The 20,208-nt window shown below is 37.7% G+C and overlaps 1 protein-coding gene across 2 annotated transcripts in view; it reads left to right on the top strand.

The window, feature by feature from the left end:
* Window positions 1–483: 483 nt before the first annotated feature.
* LOC136837365 (uncharacterized) overlaps window positions 484–20,208 on the top strand; it is a 459,192-nt gene continuing 439,467 nt past the window's right edge. Inside the window, exon 1 of one of the 2 annotated variants that reach the window (XM_067102117.1) lies at window positions 484–954. The gene's annotated coding sequence lies outside the window, so the exon portion shown is untranslated. The remainder of the gene's footprint in view (window positions 955–20,208) is intronic. The other variant, XM_067102118.1, reaches the window with a different exon arrangement.

Below are 20,208 nucleotides of genomic sequence, written 5' to 3'. Positions count from 1 at the left end.
GTGCCATGAATATTTACGGCAGTAAATTTTCTGTCCTGTATCATTAATCGTGGATGTGTGTGTAACATAAGATACCTATTAACTATTACATAAAAACAACTACCGGGACGTTATGTCCAGCACATCAGCTACAAGCATTAAAAAAACGCTCAAACATAGGCCTACAATCTCAACATATAGGTAAATTATAATGAACACACCTTTATCATCAATTAAGTAAAATATAACGAATGCACATTTATCATTACGTATTTAGGCAGTGAGGCAGCTCTCCCCTCCACTTGACGCATTGGGAAAACCGGTTTCGGTTAAGTAAAATCATGCGCGCGCAGACGAATGACGTCACAAGCTTTCGTGCTATTGAAGATTATAATTATATGGCCTGTCCACACTAGCGGGCATGCCCGATGGGCATTTCCAGCTGTTCATATTTTCTCTCGCTTCTGAAGCAGTGTTACTAGACAATCGCATCGTTCTGGCTCCATACTCGGTCGGTCAGTATAGTGGAACAGGTTATGGGAACAGTGTTTGCTCGGCGGGCAGTGCCCGGTAATGTGGACAGGACTTAAACCTTGACTTCCGACTTCAGTACGTCCGAATCAGATTGTATTTTGTGTGATCTATGTTATTGGTTTACGGTCATGCTGCACCTAGTAGACATTTGAAACAGGACTGTCTAGAGTTTATAAACTTGGAAACGTAATTGTCACTGTACCTGTTACAAGTGGAACAACCGGAAAGGAGTTTTTTTTTTCCTGCTCTGGAAGGAACCAGAATCTACTTTCAGAAGCCAGTAGTTGAACTCCGCTCGAGCACCTGAAAAAGAAAAACGCCTATTATGAAGAACTGACAGACAAGTCTATTTCAACAGCAATCGAAAGACGAAATCCAGTCATGGATAAACACTTTATGGGGCAAGACATTGGAAGAAGAAACCACATAGGCTTAGCCGAGGTAAGATAAGTGCTGTGCATTTTCAGATGCCGGTGGTAGGCGCCACGTATATTGTATATTAGTACCAATCGAGTGTATTTCTTCGGCATTTGTATGATTTCCTGAAATTGTCGTGTCAGGTGTTTCATAAATGGTTGGCTACTTATATAACCTTTTCTTTGGAAAGCGCATGAGATTTGGTGTATGTAAGAGCTGTGCATTTTCAGATGCCATGGTAGGCTACAGGTGTATTGTATTGACAAATCGAGTATATTTCTTCAACATTTGTTGGTAACTTTTTTCTTTGGGAAGCCGGCAAGATTTCGTGTATGGCAATATACAGGCCTAAGCCTAGTTTTCAACCAAGTCTTACTCGTTCAGCAATGGGAGCCTCGTATTTAGGTACAGTAAAAATATATTTGGCAATTCTGAGCCGGGTGTCCACGGTGAGTTAGACTATGGCAATTGACGTTTTTCTATGTTATTTTACTTGCTTTACAAGAATTTAAAGTAATATTTTGTCGGCCGGCTGTAACTGAACTGTAATTGACCTTTGAAGACTACACGACTTGAATTACGTAACGCGGGGTAGGTCTAAGCCGGCATCCCCCGGCGAGCCCACCACCCCACTCCATAGCTAATACGGCAAAATTGTAACCACTAAACACTCCTACGGTACCCTGTCGGTAGTGTAGTCTTCAAAGGTCAATTACAGTTTAGTTACAGCCGGCCGACAAAATATGACTTTAAATTCTTGTAAAGCAAGTAAAATAACATACTGCAGGAAAACGTCAATTGCCATAGTCTATCTCACCGCGGACAGCCGTCTTAGAATTACCATCTGAACCTTTTTTCGTTAACTGCCACTATTTAAACCGATAAAACTTGGTATATTCGAGAGTAAGAAATAGGTTAGGCAGTAGACTCAGCGCCTCATTTTTGTTTCCAATTGTCCGGAAAGGTATACCAAACTGCAATATAGGAATGTAACTGTGCATCGAAGAAACTGTATTTAGAAAATAGCCTACACAACGACCAGTAAAACAGATGATTCGTTGTATACCTAGATAGCGATATGAGAGTGGGCCTTCATATACCATAAATAAGTCACTACACATTCTACACGTACGCAAGAAGCTGTGTACTAAAGAATACCAAGCGATGATTATTCTAAGCAAAATAAATAGAGAAAAATTCCCAAGTACCCACAGAAATAAAGTAATTTTCTTCAACTCTATAACTATCACGTGTAAACATGTCGGTTGTTAAAACCCATCTCCTGCTTTCATGTTCTTAGACTTTTTGTGACATTCCAGTCAGTTACTAACCTGTTTTCTCGATAGTGTTAATAATTCTTCTTTCCGAATCTCACTCACACAATAAAACTTTTGTACGATAATATTTCCATGCGGTGTAAGCCGGCAACCGTCAATGTAACTTCGAGGGGACGAGTCACTTTTTCACTTCCTGTCGAATTTCAGATATACCAACCCTTCCGGTGTATTACATGAATTATCATACAATACTAAATGTCTCGGCACGGCACGTTTAGGTTGGCAGCACCTCTTGTTACCGGTCACTTCGAAATGTTTCGGGCGATGTGTTGGTAAAATAACTAAATTGGTGAAAATTCTTGCAGCAAAGGTTTATATTATGTATAATTTAGTTTATTTTACACCCGTTTTCCCAAAACCAATACTGTATTATTTATTTTACACTTGTTTCCCAGTAAACCAAGTATTATGAGAAATACACCCCGTAACGAAAGTCAGTGGAAACAGCGTAACGTGAGATTTTAAATTGATTTGAGAGAATAGGCAGTAGACTAGTTAATAATTCAAGGGCATGTACAGGAATATTGAATCAGATAGTCTATACCTTACATACAATACATACGTGTATGACGCAAATACCTCATAGTTCTAAGAAGGTATTTGCACGATACATCTTGTTAGTCTTCACTCTTTTCATGAAATCAACCTTTCCGCCATGCAGTGGTTCACAGAGTCGACTCAAAGGCTATCGGTCTAATGAATGGTTGGCTTCTTTCTGTAGCTGAGATTCACTTTAAGCTCTTTGGCTCTTCTACTGATATTGCTCTTGAAGAATTTTAAGTTGCGTGCCTCGTTCTCAGTCGGGGCCTCGTTGTATACAACAGGCTTTGGGATCCGAGATGTACAAGCCTTCTGTGTTTTAGAATGATTTTACCCTGCCATTTAGAATATGGTTCTCATCACGTGTGTGTATATATATATATATATATATATATAATATATATATATATATATATATATATACTGTATATGTATATATGAATTTTGTCAATTATACTTGCAAGTTTTTTTATTCATAAATATTAAGCAAGGATCATCGTTTAATATAGAAGTCACTGTACCTTTTGAATTGCTTATACCCAGGGGGAGTTATAAATGGCAAGCCCATTCTGCGCCGGCCAGGATTCGAACAAGGGTCTGGTTTAGAAACAACGATGGACAGTGACTTTAAACAACCCGGCTATCAATACATATATGTGTATATACACATTTATATATCAATCTACAAAATCTTTCTGAAGTCAACAACTTGTAGTCAAGTATTAGGTCTATATCGATATCTTTAGTATATCAAGCTTTTTTTTTTTCTCACGGGCCCTGCAATCGCACATTTTGATACTTACCTATCGAGGATTCTGAATCGTTTCCTCAGAGTGAATTTAATTAAAAAATGAAAATATGTGTTTCGAATGCATATTTGCTTCTTCATATGGTCTCTAATCTGTAATTTACGAGTAGATACTCATGAAAATATTGTCACCGTGTAATGTTTATTAGTTGCTTGTCGTAAGTGCAATGTATATACAGGGTATATCTTTTCCTTTTCACAAAGCAACAAAAGATTTGCAACTCGCAGATTCGATACCCTGTGACCTGTTCACCTGCAGTATAATTTATCGCTTTGCTCACCTTCCATTCGTATTATTCGTTAGTGGGCGGTTTTCTTTGTTTATGTATTTACTTATTGCCTAATTGATTAAGCATTCGCCCTGTAAACGTCAATGAAAACACCTGTCTCGTGTGATTTAGCAATACCTCCCTTTGGTGATGACGTCATGCTTCCAGGTACGGAGTATGCGGGTGGGCAAGATCGAATTTATCCTAATGAAAGATGAGGCAACACTCCCTCCCCCGCCCCCCACGATCGCTCTCACTCATGCTGAGCAGAAAATACAGGCTAATCGATATGTACTCAGCCTCACTATCTCAAATGTATTTTCAGTAGTATGATTTTTGTATTTTGGTCTTAAAGGCTGAGCAATTAGCAAGTTGAGAGAATGCAGTGAAGAGTCATTTCCCACGCTCAAGGGAGGAGGAAGAAGAAGGAGAAAAAGAAAAAAAAAGAGGGAGATTTAGTAGGTCTGGAGCGTTGCCGGATGCGCGATAACCACGGAAGTACGACGATTCGGAGCAAACATCAGTTACTGGTCTCCCTAACTTGATTCCTTTTTTGAGTCACAGGATGAACGAAAGCGTTGCATACACGCTTAAAACACACAGTCATCTAAAATAAAAACAAACCACAATGATGCCTTTGAACGGAGTATGAAAATCAGGAAACAGACGAAATCTCGAATCAGTCAGTGTATGTGTGTGTGTGTGTTTGTGCGTTTGGTGAAAATGGCGGATCCAAGCAACAGCACGAGAATTTCAACGCAATGTAACATTTTATCTCGCGCTGATAACGCTGACGGAGTACAACGGGTGAGGATATCTTAGAGAGGAGTTGAAATACTGCGGAGCGTGAGGGCCAAATAAATTACGATTCGGCCCCAAGCAAGTTCTTACGGCGAGGCGGTGCTTTGATGTGATAACAATCGGTTCGGGTTACGTTGCGTTTTGCAATCCCCCCAAAGTGGATTTCTATGTAGTGCGCTTGTATTGTATTTTGATACCTCAGTATGGTAGTGCTTAGATGAAATGCTCGTATGCATGCGTAGTCGTACATGAATGCGCACATACATACGAACATGCTTGTATGGGAAAGAATGAGTGTTATATTATCATTATGACAAATAAATCTTTACTTTTCAGTTATGGACCGATTTTAAAGTTTGATCTCTTATTAAACATGACTTTCTATTACACTCATATGATTTCTAAGCAAACAACTTTTGAGTTTAACCTTGTCAGAGCACATTATGCTGAAATTGCCTTACATCACTTTGCTGTCAAGTGAAGATAAAGTGCTTTGCAGGAAAGCTGTTATGCGCCTAACAAAGATTCTTATAAATGCTCTGCAAGTATCTTTTTAACAATAAAAACTCATTCATGTGCGTACATATTTTTAATGGTAGTTCAAGAGCACGTATTTGGAACATTAATTAGGTAGTTTTGGTGCGCTTCTATGCATTTTTTTAGTATACTTTTTGCGTCTTAATGCCTTGCTGTTCCTTTAGGTGCTACTATAGTATATCTAGCAAGCTATTCGCGACCTACCAAAAATTAGGATGCCTTCTACCAAACAACCCAATAAAGGCCTACGGCAATTACTTCCTCAAACTATATACAAAGCTGTTTGATCCCCCAGGGGCTAGTACTAAACACGGCGAAACAGTAACTCTCCTACAGTTTCGCCGTGTTTAGTACTAGCCCCTGAGGGGTCAAATGTAGAAAATGGTTGGTAGATATCATGCCATAGTAGCACCGATTAATGAGCCTTTTGTTACAATAGCTTATTGGGTTAATTTGAGGTTACTCATTATTTATCAACAGGCACTGACAGTTGTAACCAGCCATGTGTGTGATATTCGATGAAATGATTGACTGATTTTCGTTATCTGACATTAATAGAATTTCAATATTGCTGTCTAATATGTACATCATGAATCTGTGGTAACGCAAAAGTGCGTCATCAGTTACAACTTACTAATCGAAACTGGAACATTTCCGAGTTGTCGCTTTTATTTATTTAATTTTTTTTTACCTGTCCCAAAATAAATGACGCAAAGGAAAAAAGGTCGCCGGTCTTTGCAAAACAGGACTGCTTATTTGGAGCCGTCTTTATCCTATCCATTCGCACATTCGTCTGTCACCTGGAAATCATTTACAGCAGAGGGAGTAAACACAACATATTTAAATCATACTTTTGCCATGGCAATAAATCCTCAGCTCGAACAGCCAAGGAACTGACGACTCGGGTTTCAAAACCGCAGAAACCAAAGAGAACCAGCATTAGAAGCTACCATTTGTAGCGGGACACCCCTTATTTACTCACTCGCAGGAATGATCCGAGCCCTTGTCTAAAGCATAAACCCGTCCCGAGGGAATCCCTCCCCTCCCCCCTCTCCAATTAGCATAAACCTACACAACTCAGCAGCTAGTTGCTTCCATTCGTCCCACACGGGAGCCATTTAGATAGCAATCTGTCACCTGCAGCAACGCTCCGGTGAGAGAAAAGAAAGAAAAAAAGAATTCGGCAGGTATTGCCGCTTCCCACGCGTTTGGGACATCTGGAAAGAGAGAGAGACGACAAAATAGGCTAAAGTGACGGTCTCTCTCTCTCTCTCTCTCTCTCTCTCTCTCTCTCTCTCTCTCTATGTTTTAAAGTAGGAATTCTTCGGATTCAAATTATCCCTGTGACTGCACACGCGTATATATTATTATTATTATTATTATTATTATTATTATTATTATTATTATGTATACATATACAGTATATATAAATACATCTCTTTATATGAATATATATATATGTATATATATAACCGAGGAAAAAGGTTATCGGACGTACGGATAGAATTTCGAAGCTCAGCAATGAAATGACGGAAACTTTTCTAATAGAACGGAACAATTCAGCGATTTCTGATTATCTGGCCGGTGTTGCAACGCCACCTGTGTGGCTGAGGAGAGCCAAAAGTGTACCTGTAGAAAATAAGGCAGTGAGATTTGCGCCGAATCACTATATTTTAACCTGTTGCACTGCAGGCATTACTTAAGGTTCTTTGCGCGCGTCTCTTCGGCCCCTAGCTGCAACCTCTTGCATTTCTCTTACTGTACCTCCGTTCATATTCTCTTTCTTCCATCAGACTTTTCACACTCTCCTAACAGTTAGTTCATTGTACAACTGCCAGGTTTTCCTCCTGTTACACTTTTCAGACCTTCTTACTGCAAATTTCTCTTTCAGCACTGAATGACCTCATAGAGCTCAGCGCTTGGCTTTTGGCCTAAATTTTACATTCCAGTTCCAAGATAAAGGACTTAACGGTGTATGTTTCTTCTCTACCTTTTGGCAGTTAAAGCTGTCTCTCTTCAAAATGAGTTTTGGGTGACCTAAAAAGTTAAAGAAAAAAAAATTCTATGGCAGTGTGAGGTTGAATCGCACAAGTACTTTTGGTAGACTCGAAATATTGTAATGAAAAGCAAAAAACCAGGAGTTGGGTCGATAACTCTGCAGGTATTCCTAGTTCGAGGCTGTTGCAGTCCTTTATTATTTCTATTTAAGAAAAAAAAAAATCTCATCCTGTGATTATTCCTTCCCCAAGGCCGGCAACGCTGGCTTCTCGGAGATAGGCAATCGCTCAGTCTACGAAAATTGTAATCTGTCTAGATTAACCATCATTTCCTCTTCTTAATCAGAATTTACAGCGTACATTTTTTTAAACTCTGTTATTCATTTTCTGCTGTATATCTTTCCATCAGCTTAGGAGCTTCAAACCTCTACTTTTGCAAAGGCTTTTCTCTTATCTGCCACACCGGGGCTCGTTCCCCTATATAGCTTATCTGGCTTGCATCTGACGGGAGTTTTCGTAATCATTTTTCCTTTTCCTTCTTCTTCTTTCGTGAACGTTCCCGCCGCCACAGGGTCGGTTTTTGACTTCAGAGGGACAGATAAATAAGTAAAAAAAAAAAAGAAAGAAATAAAAAAGACAGTTGATGTTTTATGTACAATTCAACGTTTTATTGGATCGTTGACAGGAGAGCGGGAAAACTATTCGATTCCTTTTTTTCGTGGTTCCTCTTTCGGACGAGTTTACAGCCCGGATGTTATCGAAAATAGTGTTTTTTTTTTTCCCTTCGAAACTGTACATCGTAAACTTCATTTCAAAGAAGGCTTTCTGGAAAGAATGTTTTAGTACTAGGAAGAGAATTTGTTTATTCTGGGGAAAATTTTTATTTAATTTCATCACGGATATTTATTCAACGAGGAACTAAAAAAGACTTCAAAATAAATTTGACAGTTACTGAAAACATTAAACACCAATATCATGCATTGAAAAATTAGTACTAATTCTAAAGACAACAAGAAAATACTCCATACTTCAAACTTACACATTGCATAGCGGCACCAAGGAAGTGGCCAAATAAATTGTAGATTTTGAATTTAGTTACGTCGATTATCTGAGGTAAGTATGAAATGTATTCGACATCACAACGAAAATATCTGTCATGAAGTTTAAGCAAAAGAATCATAACAAAAACCTTCATAGGGAGGTAGTGCCGTCAGTGCACCTCATGCGGTGCACTGTAGGCATTACTTAAGGTTCTTTGCAGCGTCCCTTCGGCCCTTAGCTGCAACCCCTTTCAGTCCTTTTACTGTACCTCCGCTCAAACTCTCTTTCTTCCATCTTACTTTCCACCCTCTCCTAACAAGTGATTCATAGTGTAACTGCTTCGAGGTTTTCCTCCTGTTACTTCTTGAACTTTCAAACCTTTTTATTGTCAAGTTCTTTTCCAGCGCTCAGTAACCTCATCATAGGCCTCAGCGCTTGGTTTCTGGCCTGAATTCTATATTCTATTCTATTCCATTCCATACCAACAGACATCCTGACAGTCAAACTGACAGCACGGGGACTCTTCCTTTCTTCAAATGTCAGGTGCCCTCTGCAACTCCCTGATCGTCCGAATCCATCTTCAGGTGGGAGAGATCCGTATTGGCTTGTAAAATCCTCCGACCTTTTTTTTTCACTCGGAATCAAATCCGCAAAAGAAATGTTCGCTGAATTTAGGTTCATCAGATGCAGTATTCTATGAGTTTTGTCCGTCCGTTGGACATTTTTCCTGTTGCAAAGCAAATTCTTCTGTGTTTCATGCACACACACACTCATATATATATATATATATATATATATATATATATATATATATATATATATATATATATATATAAATATATATATATATATATATATGTATATATATATATATATATATATATATATATATATATATATATATATATATATATATATATATAACGTACAATATATAAGGAAGCTCTCATGAAGGTTTTATCACTTCTAGTGCACTAGTTCCAAAGATGAAGATTTGTATATGACTCCACCATATTATTTGTCACTATTGTATAACGATCTCCCCTTGAAAGATGGCGTTGTCCTTATTTGATTAAGTTTTGCTTGGTTTAGCTGAAATGCCTTACGGGCTACTGTAAGAGCAAGACCCCGTACTGCCACAAGGCAAACATAATCTACAACCATGCAACCAGTACCTATGAATATGTTTTCATTATTATTATTATTATTATTATTATTATTATTATTATTATTATTATTATTTTACCAGACAACTGAGGTGATTATCAGCTCTCACAGGGCTGGCCTGAAGGATTTGTTCATATATATATATTATATATATATATATATATATATATATATATATATATATATATATATATATATATATATATATATATATATATATATATATATATATATATATATATATATATATATATAAACAGGGTGTTTCAGTGTGAAATTAGAGCCCCCTCTACAGCATAAACTAAAATTGATATGGACAAAACAAAAGTAATTCAGAACAGGTATTTATTTAAGTTTCTCTCTGAGTATTTAATATTTTTGTGGCCTCCATCTGCCCGTACCACAGCCTGCATTCTTGAGGGTATGATTTCATCAAATCAAAAAAGCTGAGACTCAACTCCATTTCCTGAGCACTTGGTCACCTCTCTCTCGCAGGTTGTGAGGGCTTGGTATACCATCATAGTTCACTGAGTGCACTTCAACACGATCTTTTAAGATACAACCAATGTTTTCACACACATTAAGGTCAGGGAAGCTACCTGGAAATTCACTTGACAAGAAGAAATCGATACCACTGTTTCGAAGCAGCTCCTGTGTCTGAAGAGCCTTGAAACATGGTGCCTCATCATGCAAAAATGTGACTTCTTCAACAGAAAACATATTTTCAGGATCTTTGAGGAATTGAAATACTCCACCAATAAGCACAGTTTCTCTGAAGTATTGGCCATTCCATGACTGTCCTTTTTCTTTGATGATCCATATTAACCACTTGGCTGTGAAACAGAGAAAAATTCCCAGACATTCAGGAAATTTCACAACTTGGCAGTAGCGCATGTCATCGCTGATATCATCCAGCTTTGCAGCCCAAATGATGTCATTTTTATGATTTGGCTTCCTGACTGTGTAAATGAAGAATTCATCTGATGCGGCAACATGGAGAAAGTCAGCTTCATCCCAGTCTTTAAGAAATGAACCACAAAACCATGCATGGTCTTCTCTCTGTTGCTGAGTGATGTTGGGCTTGCTGATAACATGAAATGGCTTGATACCAGATTTTTTCAACAGCACTATAACTTCTCTTCTTTCCCCTTTTTGTTTCTAGTTCAAGCGCCAATTTATGTAAAGATGGTCTACCCACTGCCTCAGCTATGATGTCTTTTGACTCCTGAGAAAGGACTTCAGGCCTTCCAAGATTCTCACTCTTTTCGTGATGACAGTCATATGGATTTTTGTTCCAGTTTCTTTTAACAAAGGATTCATCTCTTTTAATGTATTTAGCTATCCAGAAACGTGAAATGAAGGATGCGCCAGCATCCCTGGCCTCTCTGAAGGTTTATAGCTCAGATTCGGTCAGTCCATCTGATTTCCTCCGAGTCGTTAGCCATGGCTGTAGCTAACTCCATCACTCAGTCTGAAAATACAAGAAATGTAAAATGAAAAATAGCTTAATAGAAACTTAAAATAACGTACTTGGATGTAGGCTATAGTAGAAATTTCATAACTTTCCATTTGTTCTGTGGAGGGGAGCCCCTCTAATTTCGAAACACCTGTATATATACATATATATACACATAATTATATATATATATATATATATCTATATATATATATATATATATATATATATATATATATATATATATATATATATATATATATATATATATATTATAAATCCCTCAGGCCAGCCCTGTGAGAAATGATAATCAGCTCAATGGTCTGGTAAAATAATAATAATAATAATAATAATAATATAATGATGATAATAATAATAATGAAAACATATTCATAGGTACTGGTTGCATGGTTGCAGATTATGTTTGCCTTGTGGCAGTACGGGGTCTTGCTCTTACAGAAGCCCGTAAGGCATTTCAACTAAACCAGGCAAAACTTAATCAAATAAGGACAATGCATATATATATATATATATATATATATATATATATATATATATATATATATATATATATATATATATATATATATATATATATAATGTATATATATATATTGTCAATTAAATTGCAATTTTTCAAAAACAAAGATACGCATAAACGAGATATTTTGTGAGGAGATATTGTGGGTGATAGGGGAATTGTGAATAGGAACCACAAAACTCAGAAGAGACGTGAACTTCACATTGGGTTGTGTTCACTTACGGGAAGGTTTTTTAGTCTATAAATATTTGTTTTAACGTTGCCATATGAGCTGTTTTAACGGTAGGCTAAATAATTTACGTAAGGGAATCAGGAGCAAATGTTGTTTAATAGTATGATTCATTGAGACATTTTCTGAGACTAAAGAACTCTGCCTCCCATGAAGCCAAATCCAGTATGATGAATTTGGCATATGTGGGAAGACTGGTTAAGACTATTTTTATGAGTCTCTTCATCGAAATAAGCATTGATGTTCATTTACCTAAAAGAGAGAGAGAGAGAGAGAGAGAGAGAGAGAGGGCTATTCATAGTTCTAAGGCATATCGTGCACGCAATAGGTATACAATTTCTCTCATCCTACCCCCAAACAAAATTTGTTCTCGATTCCGTTACGTAAATTATTTAGCCTATCGCGGAATCAACTCTTATAACAGCGCTAAAACAAATATTTATATTCCCCTAAGTGATGAGTTGTCACATCAAAACAACGCAATTGCTTCATCTGCGGAAACATTTTCTATGATCAAAAGAAACGGGAGACGATCCGTTTTTTGTGATGTGATTACTAATAAGACTGACGATCAGGTGTTGAAACGCTGCTTACGCATTAAACTCGCCTTCCTAAAATATTTGTTCTTTTATGCCATCGACCTTTTGATGGGCGGCCGAATGTTGCTCTTATGGGCATTGTTAGCACGATTTCGGTGTTCTTGATGACTGAATTACCGTTTTCTCAGAAAAAAAAAAAAGTTAAAATGGCAAAAAGGCTAAATATGTCGAGAATGGGGGAAATGATCCTTAAATGTACTCAGGAAAAATGAAAATTTCCTTCATCTTATTCAGAAAGTAGTCTCAAAGTCTGATTGGAAAGATTCCAAAATGTTCAAGCTCAAACAGGAGTGTAAACAGAAATACTGATTACATGGTTTCGCTGCCTGACTGACTGAGATTCTCATAAGCGTAGCGTTGACTTTTCTCAGAATGTTCAGTGAAGATAATTATCTTTCGATACATAATTTTGGATACCAAAATATAACAGGGTAAAGAAGAAGCAGATTTAAGGGGTCAACTTTTTACTAACCCATGGATCTGTCATTACTATTCTCTTCCTTGCCTATATGGGTAAATTATAATTTACCTAGATCGAATCGAATGTATCATAGGCCTAGGTGAAGAGGTGCCTCGCTTTACCCGTCAGAAGTAATCTAAGTAATCACAATCTGTGTTTACAACTGTGTTCCAGAGTCTGAGGTTCCATAAGGGCTTAGTGCCGTCAGTGCACCTCACATGGTGCGCTGTAGGCATTATTAAAGTTCTTTGTAGCGTCCCTTCGGGCCCTAGCTGTGCCTCCATCCACATTATCTTTCTTCTGTCTTGCTATCCACCATCTCCTAACAATTATTTCATAGTGCAACTGCGAGGTTTTCCTCCTCTTGCACCTTTCAAACCTACCTACTCTCAATTTCCTTTCCAGCGCTGAATGACCTCATAGGTCCCGGTGCGTGGCCTTTGGTCCAAACTCTATATTCCATTCCATTCCAGAATCTGAGGCGAATAAAGTTACTGGCAGAAATACGAAAGGCACAAGAAGATTACTTCTTGCTAATCTACCTCTCACGCTAATTCAGACCTCTAAGGTTTTCAGTATGTTGATTAAGCGCCCCGAAGTTTTCTCATCCCTTCCAGCGCGGCTAATCAAGTCAGAATAAGGACAGGAGATTCAGAGGAAGGTTTCTCTATAGAGCAGCTCCCCTGAAAAGGGGGAAAAAATATACAAAAAAGTTAGATAGAAAAAAAAGACGCATGATGCAGTAGTACCACCATCACCACCACCTCTCGATTACCAGATGAAAAAGAAGCCAGAATCCCATTGACACGACTTCATTAAAAGGAGTCGATGAAAAGGGAGCCCTTACAGGACGAACCCCGTTCTTCGTATTGCTTTCTTAAATAAACGCACAGCAACATACGTTTCCACGCACCGTCTGTGCGGGTGTTTACACGACATTCATCGGCAAAGAATGCCTGGCATTTTCGAGCAGAGAAGGAAATACATAAGCCATTACATGTTTTTACTGGAATGTGAGACATGACACCTAAATTATAACAGATATTGCAACGTTATGAATATGTACGGAATTGAGAATAGTTGAGCGTGCTTTCGTAATTATCCCCTGGGTAATCGTTATAGTTAGGATGTGTTCAGCGGAATAGCAAGACATGTTTCTTACTAGTTTCCATTAAATGATTGCCAAATTGTATACTATTTGTGGTGAGCTGCAGCCCCGCGATAAAAATCATCTCAGTGGATTTCAATCACTCTGAAGTTTTCATGTTAACCAACTCAATGTGAATAACCGCCCGCCCAAAAAAAAAAACAGATATTCTCTGGTAGATTAGACCTATTTATTATTTGGTCTATTTGTACCCATGATTATCAATAATCTCTATTCTGGAACGACGTCATCTTCAAACACAGATACTACAGCATCGCGATGAGCACCATTGCTCAGCGTAACACTATACAAAGACTGCCGATCGCAAAAGTACTTAAACTCAATGCTGTCTCTTTACTTATAAGGAAAACCATCATTAACTGTTTGGAGCACGAAACAGATTCACAAAAGGACCCTGAAGCCCTCTATCGCAGGTGGGTGCTCTTGACCATGTTAGGTCATTGAGGTATCTTCGTCATTATGACGATTTATAGCACGACAACATAACGCTCTGTTATTTGGTCGAAGTGTCTTATTCGCTTACTAGGGTCCTGCAAAGTGAATATCCCCGTCTGTTTCTCTCTCTAAATTTCCCAATATACTATATACATATATATATATATATATATATATATATATATATATATATATATATATATATATATATATATATATATATATATATATATATATATATATATATATATATATACGAGACCCCATATACATACATACATATATATGTATATATAATCAGTGTGTGTACATGTGTGACTGAAGAGAAATTTAAGCTCAATCATGTTTATCTCATCGCTACTTCATATCGTGCAGCCAATTCTTTCTCCACAGAACATATACAAAAACTGACCTCATAGCTAAGTGCTGTCTAGTTACTCTTTTCACTCGTAAAGGTGCCGACCTTTTATTCCGACATCACTGCTGCTACGTCATTTCTCATTACCGTCTGCATCTAGCGGATAAATTTGCTTCCTAAGCCATGTTTTATCTTCATCTTCTTGTTCCATTCATTAGGCAATACCAGGTGTACTGAACTCAGTAACGCACTTTGGGTGCCTTCCTTTCTTAGACAACCCTCTTGTTTAACTTGAATTTTACAAGCAATGATTTCAATAGTTCTCTCTCTCTCGAAAAAAAAAAAATTATTATAATAATTCCAACTCGTAAGCAGCACGATTACTATACAGTAAAAACTTAGCATTTAATATGATGTAGAAATATCATAGAGATTTCCAATTTTTTTCTTTCTCTTTCACAGCATGTAACATCTGCAGATCCCCGGCTGCCTCTCTCGTCCCTTGTGTTCTCTATAGGTGGCATCTGAATTCATTTCATTAACTTCAGACATGTTCCTAAATCCATGCCAGGGTCTACACTATCACATCTCCATTACCTAGCACAGCCTGTCATTCCTTATAGCTTCAGTGATGTTTATATTCGTTATAACTTTTCTAATATGAACAACTCAGAGCACGCACGCATAGTCATACATTCTCTCTCTCTCTCTCTCTCTCTCTCTCTCTCTCTCTCTCTCTCTCTCTCTCTCTCTCTCTCATATATATATATATATATATATATATATATATATATATATATATATATATATATATATATATATGTGTGTGTGTGTGTGTGTGTGTGTGTGTGTGTGACAGTCCAGGACTCTCACTCGAAAGACCGGGGTTCGGTCCCATTGTGAGTCAGAAATTTATATATATAATATATTATGGATGTCTGTGTCTGTGTCTGCGTATGTCTGTGTTTATTTCTCTGTCTTCATACATTGCCTATGGGCACATCTCTCTCATATAGAATTTACAGAAACAGTAGTAGAAACAGCTGAGCGTGGGCCCACGCTTCTGTGCGTGATTGAGTGTGTTTGAACAGGATTTCCAGATAGTATACTTTTGTACTTTATGTGACTGCTTGCGAGAGGTGGCGTTGCCAGGCCTCGATTCGGCTGAACATCATTCTCTCTCTCTCTCTCTCTCTCTCTCTCTCTCTCTCTCTTAACAGTTAGTATTATGAGAAGTTATTAGCAAATGACAGGAGAAGTTTCCTAGTTAGATATAACTATTTTGGCTAATTAAAAAAAATCTTAAGGATAATATCAAGTACTCAGTATTCAAGATCCCCAGTTTTTTTTTTTAACTATCAGCGAATGTTCACTTTCAAAATTACTAAATAGTTTTATAGTTTTCTGGTTTTTTATGCACTTAGGCTCCACTTCTTTATTTCACTAACATATAATCCAGAAGACTTCACGTTAACTGCGAATGAGCGGCACAGCTTCCATTACATTGCCACTCCGACATTTCCTCGTGATGAAACTGTTGGATTCCTGTAGAGAGGTGTTTAGTGGTCATGAAAATAAAGTGTAGACTTGCTCCACTACAGAAAAACATCATAAACACACGACAGCAACATATCACACACAGGTCACTAACAAGTTGAATACAAGTCAACGATTTATTGGCAGTCTTAACCAGTGCTTTTTAAGATTATCCAGGGTTAGCCCAAAAAATCCGTTCTCGAAGTATATAGATTTGTATTGTATATAGAATTTATGAGGTCATTCAGTCTGAAGCCAACGAAATAAAGGTTTGAAAGGTGTAACAGGAGTGAGCCTCATGCTAAAAATTCATGCATCAATTGTTAGGAGAGGGTGGAAAGTAAGACGGAAGAAAGAGAATATGAAAGGAGGTACAGTAAGGGAAACGAAAGGTGTTGCAGCTAAGGGCCGAAGGCACGCTGCAAAAAACCTTATGTAATGCCTACAGTGCATCGTACGAGATGCACTAACGGCAATACCCTCGAAGTAGTCAGCTTGTTTTCAACGTTTTTGTGATAAATAGGACATGTTTTCCTACAGTATGGACGCACATTTACACTGTAATAAGCACTGGTGTTTTATCGTAGACATTCCCTAACCAACGAAGGTGTATCTTCCGGATAACGATATTTATAAGGATGTCTGTGAGTACTCAGAGGAAAGCGCTTCCACTGAAACATCAAAAATCTTAGTGCATGTTGCCCGTAATCGATCATGAGCACATTGTATGTGTGTCCGTGTCTGTAACGTTACGGATGAGGATGCATGAGGGTAGTATCGATCTTAATAATGACAAGACATTTGCTTTCCTCATCATGTGTTTGTTCTTTGTATGCTTAATTGTTCATGTCATGAAACAAGTAAAAAATGTGCCGAAGTTTCTTCGGCGCAATCGAGTTTTTTGTACAGAGTATAATGCTGTATGAAAATCTCAGCCACGGCTCATGAAACTTTCAGCAGCCGCCCATGAAACTTTCAGCCACGGCCCGGTGGTGGCCTGTGGTGACACCTGGTGCCAGACTCACGATCATATTAACTTTAACTAAATAAAATAAAACTACAGCCGCTAGAGGGCTGCAATTTGGTATGTTTGATGATTGGTGGATGATCAACATACCAGGTTGCAGCCCTCTGCCTTTGTAGTTTTTAAGATCTGAGGCGGACAGAAAAAGTGCGGACGGACAGACAAAGACGGCACAATAGTTTTCTTTTACAGAAAACTTAAAAACTTTACATAGAGCAATATTAGGTAAATCAGGTTCTTGAAAGAAAAAAAAAAAAGAGTTTAATTAATTTTTCACACAGCCAACACGATATGGGGTAGTCTGGATGTTGAAGGCGGGGTTCTTCAAAGGAAAATTTATTGCATTGCTCTGTACCCTGCATATTGTTATCTACAATTTATTTTTCTCGTCGACATTCATTTGTGCATTAGAATAAGAAACCGAATTTCTTGATCAATTTAGAAGTCAGTTATGTTTTTCTTCTTAGTAACACTGTAACCGACAAAATAGTTTTATCAGTCAAATGGTAAAGTTTACTATAATCATTTAACATACTTTCAAATATAAACAAAAAAGTTCTAGTGTGCATCAGTTTTCTAGTCAATTCGATCATCCACTAAAAACGATCAGTTCTTATCAATGAAATTTCTGTACGTTATTTAGGATCCTTCGGCTACTTCAGCGAATTGTTTTTTATTTTATTCACTTGCCCCGCTCTTACGGCTTCCCCTCTCCAACCCACTTTTACTTTCCAACTGCATGTTAAATCATTTCCCATGTCCTTTTTACACCTGCCATTTCGCTCTTATATCCCCCTCCACTTATTCTGTTTTTTCCACAGAAATTTTTCCCCTCAAAAGACACTTCACTCTAACACAGACTTCATTCCGTCATATTTCACACTCCACCTATCCAAAGGGCACAGAATAAAGCAAGGAAAATGTTCTTTAGGACCCAAGAAAAAATAATGAGATTTGAAGAGAAAATATTATGAATCTTCTTTCACCTCAGGTGGAAATAGACTTGCTTTTTTGAGTGGATACTTGACAATGCATAAAATCTTGCCAGTTCTAGAAATAAACTTTTAAGAATATTGACCAAAGGATTAGGGAGAGACTTGAGGTGTCTGTGGAAATCAAAGTGGGAATTTATGAAGGGAATCTTGAGCCAAAGCTCCTTTATGGAAATACAGTGTGGATGTTGAATGCAAATGACTAGCAATAGGTTGAAGATGTTGAGATGAACTTCTTGCTTAGTATTTGTGGCAAAGCAATAAATGAAAAACCGAAAATGTGGAGATACGTAGAAGTGGTAAAATGGTTAGCTCATATGGAGAGACGAATTAAAGCGTTTTGAAATGGTTTGGTCACGTGGGAAGAAATAAGGACGACAAGTTGGAGGAGAGAGCACGGAATTTTTTAAGTGTTAGTAGGTAGGAGGAGAGGACACACCAGAAAAGACTGGATGAAAGCGGGATGAAAGAAGTAGTAGAAGGATGTGGGGTATTGATGTACTGTTAATGAGGTGTTTCTGAAGGTGCATGAATCCCTTAGCGTCGAGGAAGTTTCTTGCACGGGGGTTTCGTCCTGTAGGGGAAAATGGCTTGATGTTAAAAATGAGGTAATTGCCCAATTACGAAATACGTCACTAATTGCCCGAAAATTCAATAATGAGTCACACTTTGTATATATTCGTCCAAAAAGAGGAAGAGAGAGAGAGAGGAAAAAAAATAAATAATGCAAGAAATTTCTTCCGATGAATAAAAAGTCGTCCTGTTCCTATTAAAACTGATTTTATTCTCGCACGGCAGATGAGCCAGATCATCATATATATGATTTCCACGGATTACTTGTGCAAGGTTGAAGGATTAATAATTCATGATGGATGTTGCACGATGGCAAATACAGCCAGGAGGGCATCAACAGGTTTGTCTCTTTAAAATCTGGAAATGTTTAGTAGGTAGTTCCGTCGTGCTCTCTCTCTCTCTCTCTCTCTCTCTCTCTCTCTCTCTCTCTCTCTCTCTCTCTCTCTCTCTCTCTCTCTCATTAAGTCTGTTTCTTTCAGGACGAGAAAAATGTTACTTATAATACCTCCTTATCCCCATCTCTAAAATTATCCCCATCTTGATATTATCTCGCTCTCTCTCTCTCTCTCTCTCTCTCTCTCTCTCTCTCTCTCTCTCTCTCTCTCTCTTTAAATTTTTATTAATTTCGTTTTTTTGTATTCCTCTCTCTCTCTCTCTCTCTCTCTCTCTCTCTCTCTCTCTCTCTCTCTCTCTCTCTCTCTCTCTCTCTCTCATTAAGTCTGTTTCTTTCAGGACGAGAAAATATTACTTATAATACCTCCTTATCCCCATCTCTTTAAATTTTTGGATTATCCCCGTCTTGATATTATTCCTCTCTCTCTCTCTCTCTCTCTCCTCTCTCTCTCTCTCTCTCTCTCTCTCTCTCTCTCTCTCTCTCTTTAAACTTTTGGATTATCTCCGTCTTGATATTATTCCTCTTTCTCTCTCTCCTCTCTCTCTCTCTCTCTCTCTCTCTCTCTCTCTCTCTCTCTCTCTCTCTCTCTTTAAATTTTTATTAATTTCGTTTTTGTCCTGATATTATTCCTTTCTCTCTCTCTCTCTCTCTCTCTCTCTCTCTCTCTCTCTCTCTCTCTCTCTCTCTCTTTCTTTAAAATTTTTATTAATTTCGTTTGTCTGTTTCTTTCAAGACGAAAAATATTACTCTCTAACACCTCTCTTATCCCCATCTATCTCTTTAAATTTTTGGAAATTATCCTGTCTTGATATTATCTCTCTCTCTCTCTCTCTCTCTCTCTCTCTCTCTCTCTCTCTCTCTCTCTCTCTCTCTCTTTAGATTTTGAACTTTCTTCGGCTTAATATTATGTAGTAACTTATGAACGATGCATACATGTATGCACTCGCATGCATTCTAATGAATAAACACATCCTCTACACATGTACACACATCAAACCGTGTGTCCGATTTCCGAA

The sequence above is a fragment of the Macrobrachium rosenbergii genome, chromosome 59 (assembly GCF_040412425.1).
Source record: "Macrobrachium rosenbergii isolate ZJJX-2024 chromosome 59, ASM4041242v1, whole genome shotgun sequence".
Classification (NCBI taxonomy): Eukaryota; Metazoa; Arthropoda; class Malacostraca; order Decapoda; family Palaemonidae; genus Macrobrachium; species Macrobrachium rosenbergii.
This window is presented reverse-complemented; position numbering and strand designations above follow the sequence as displayed.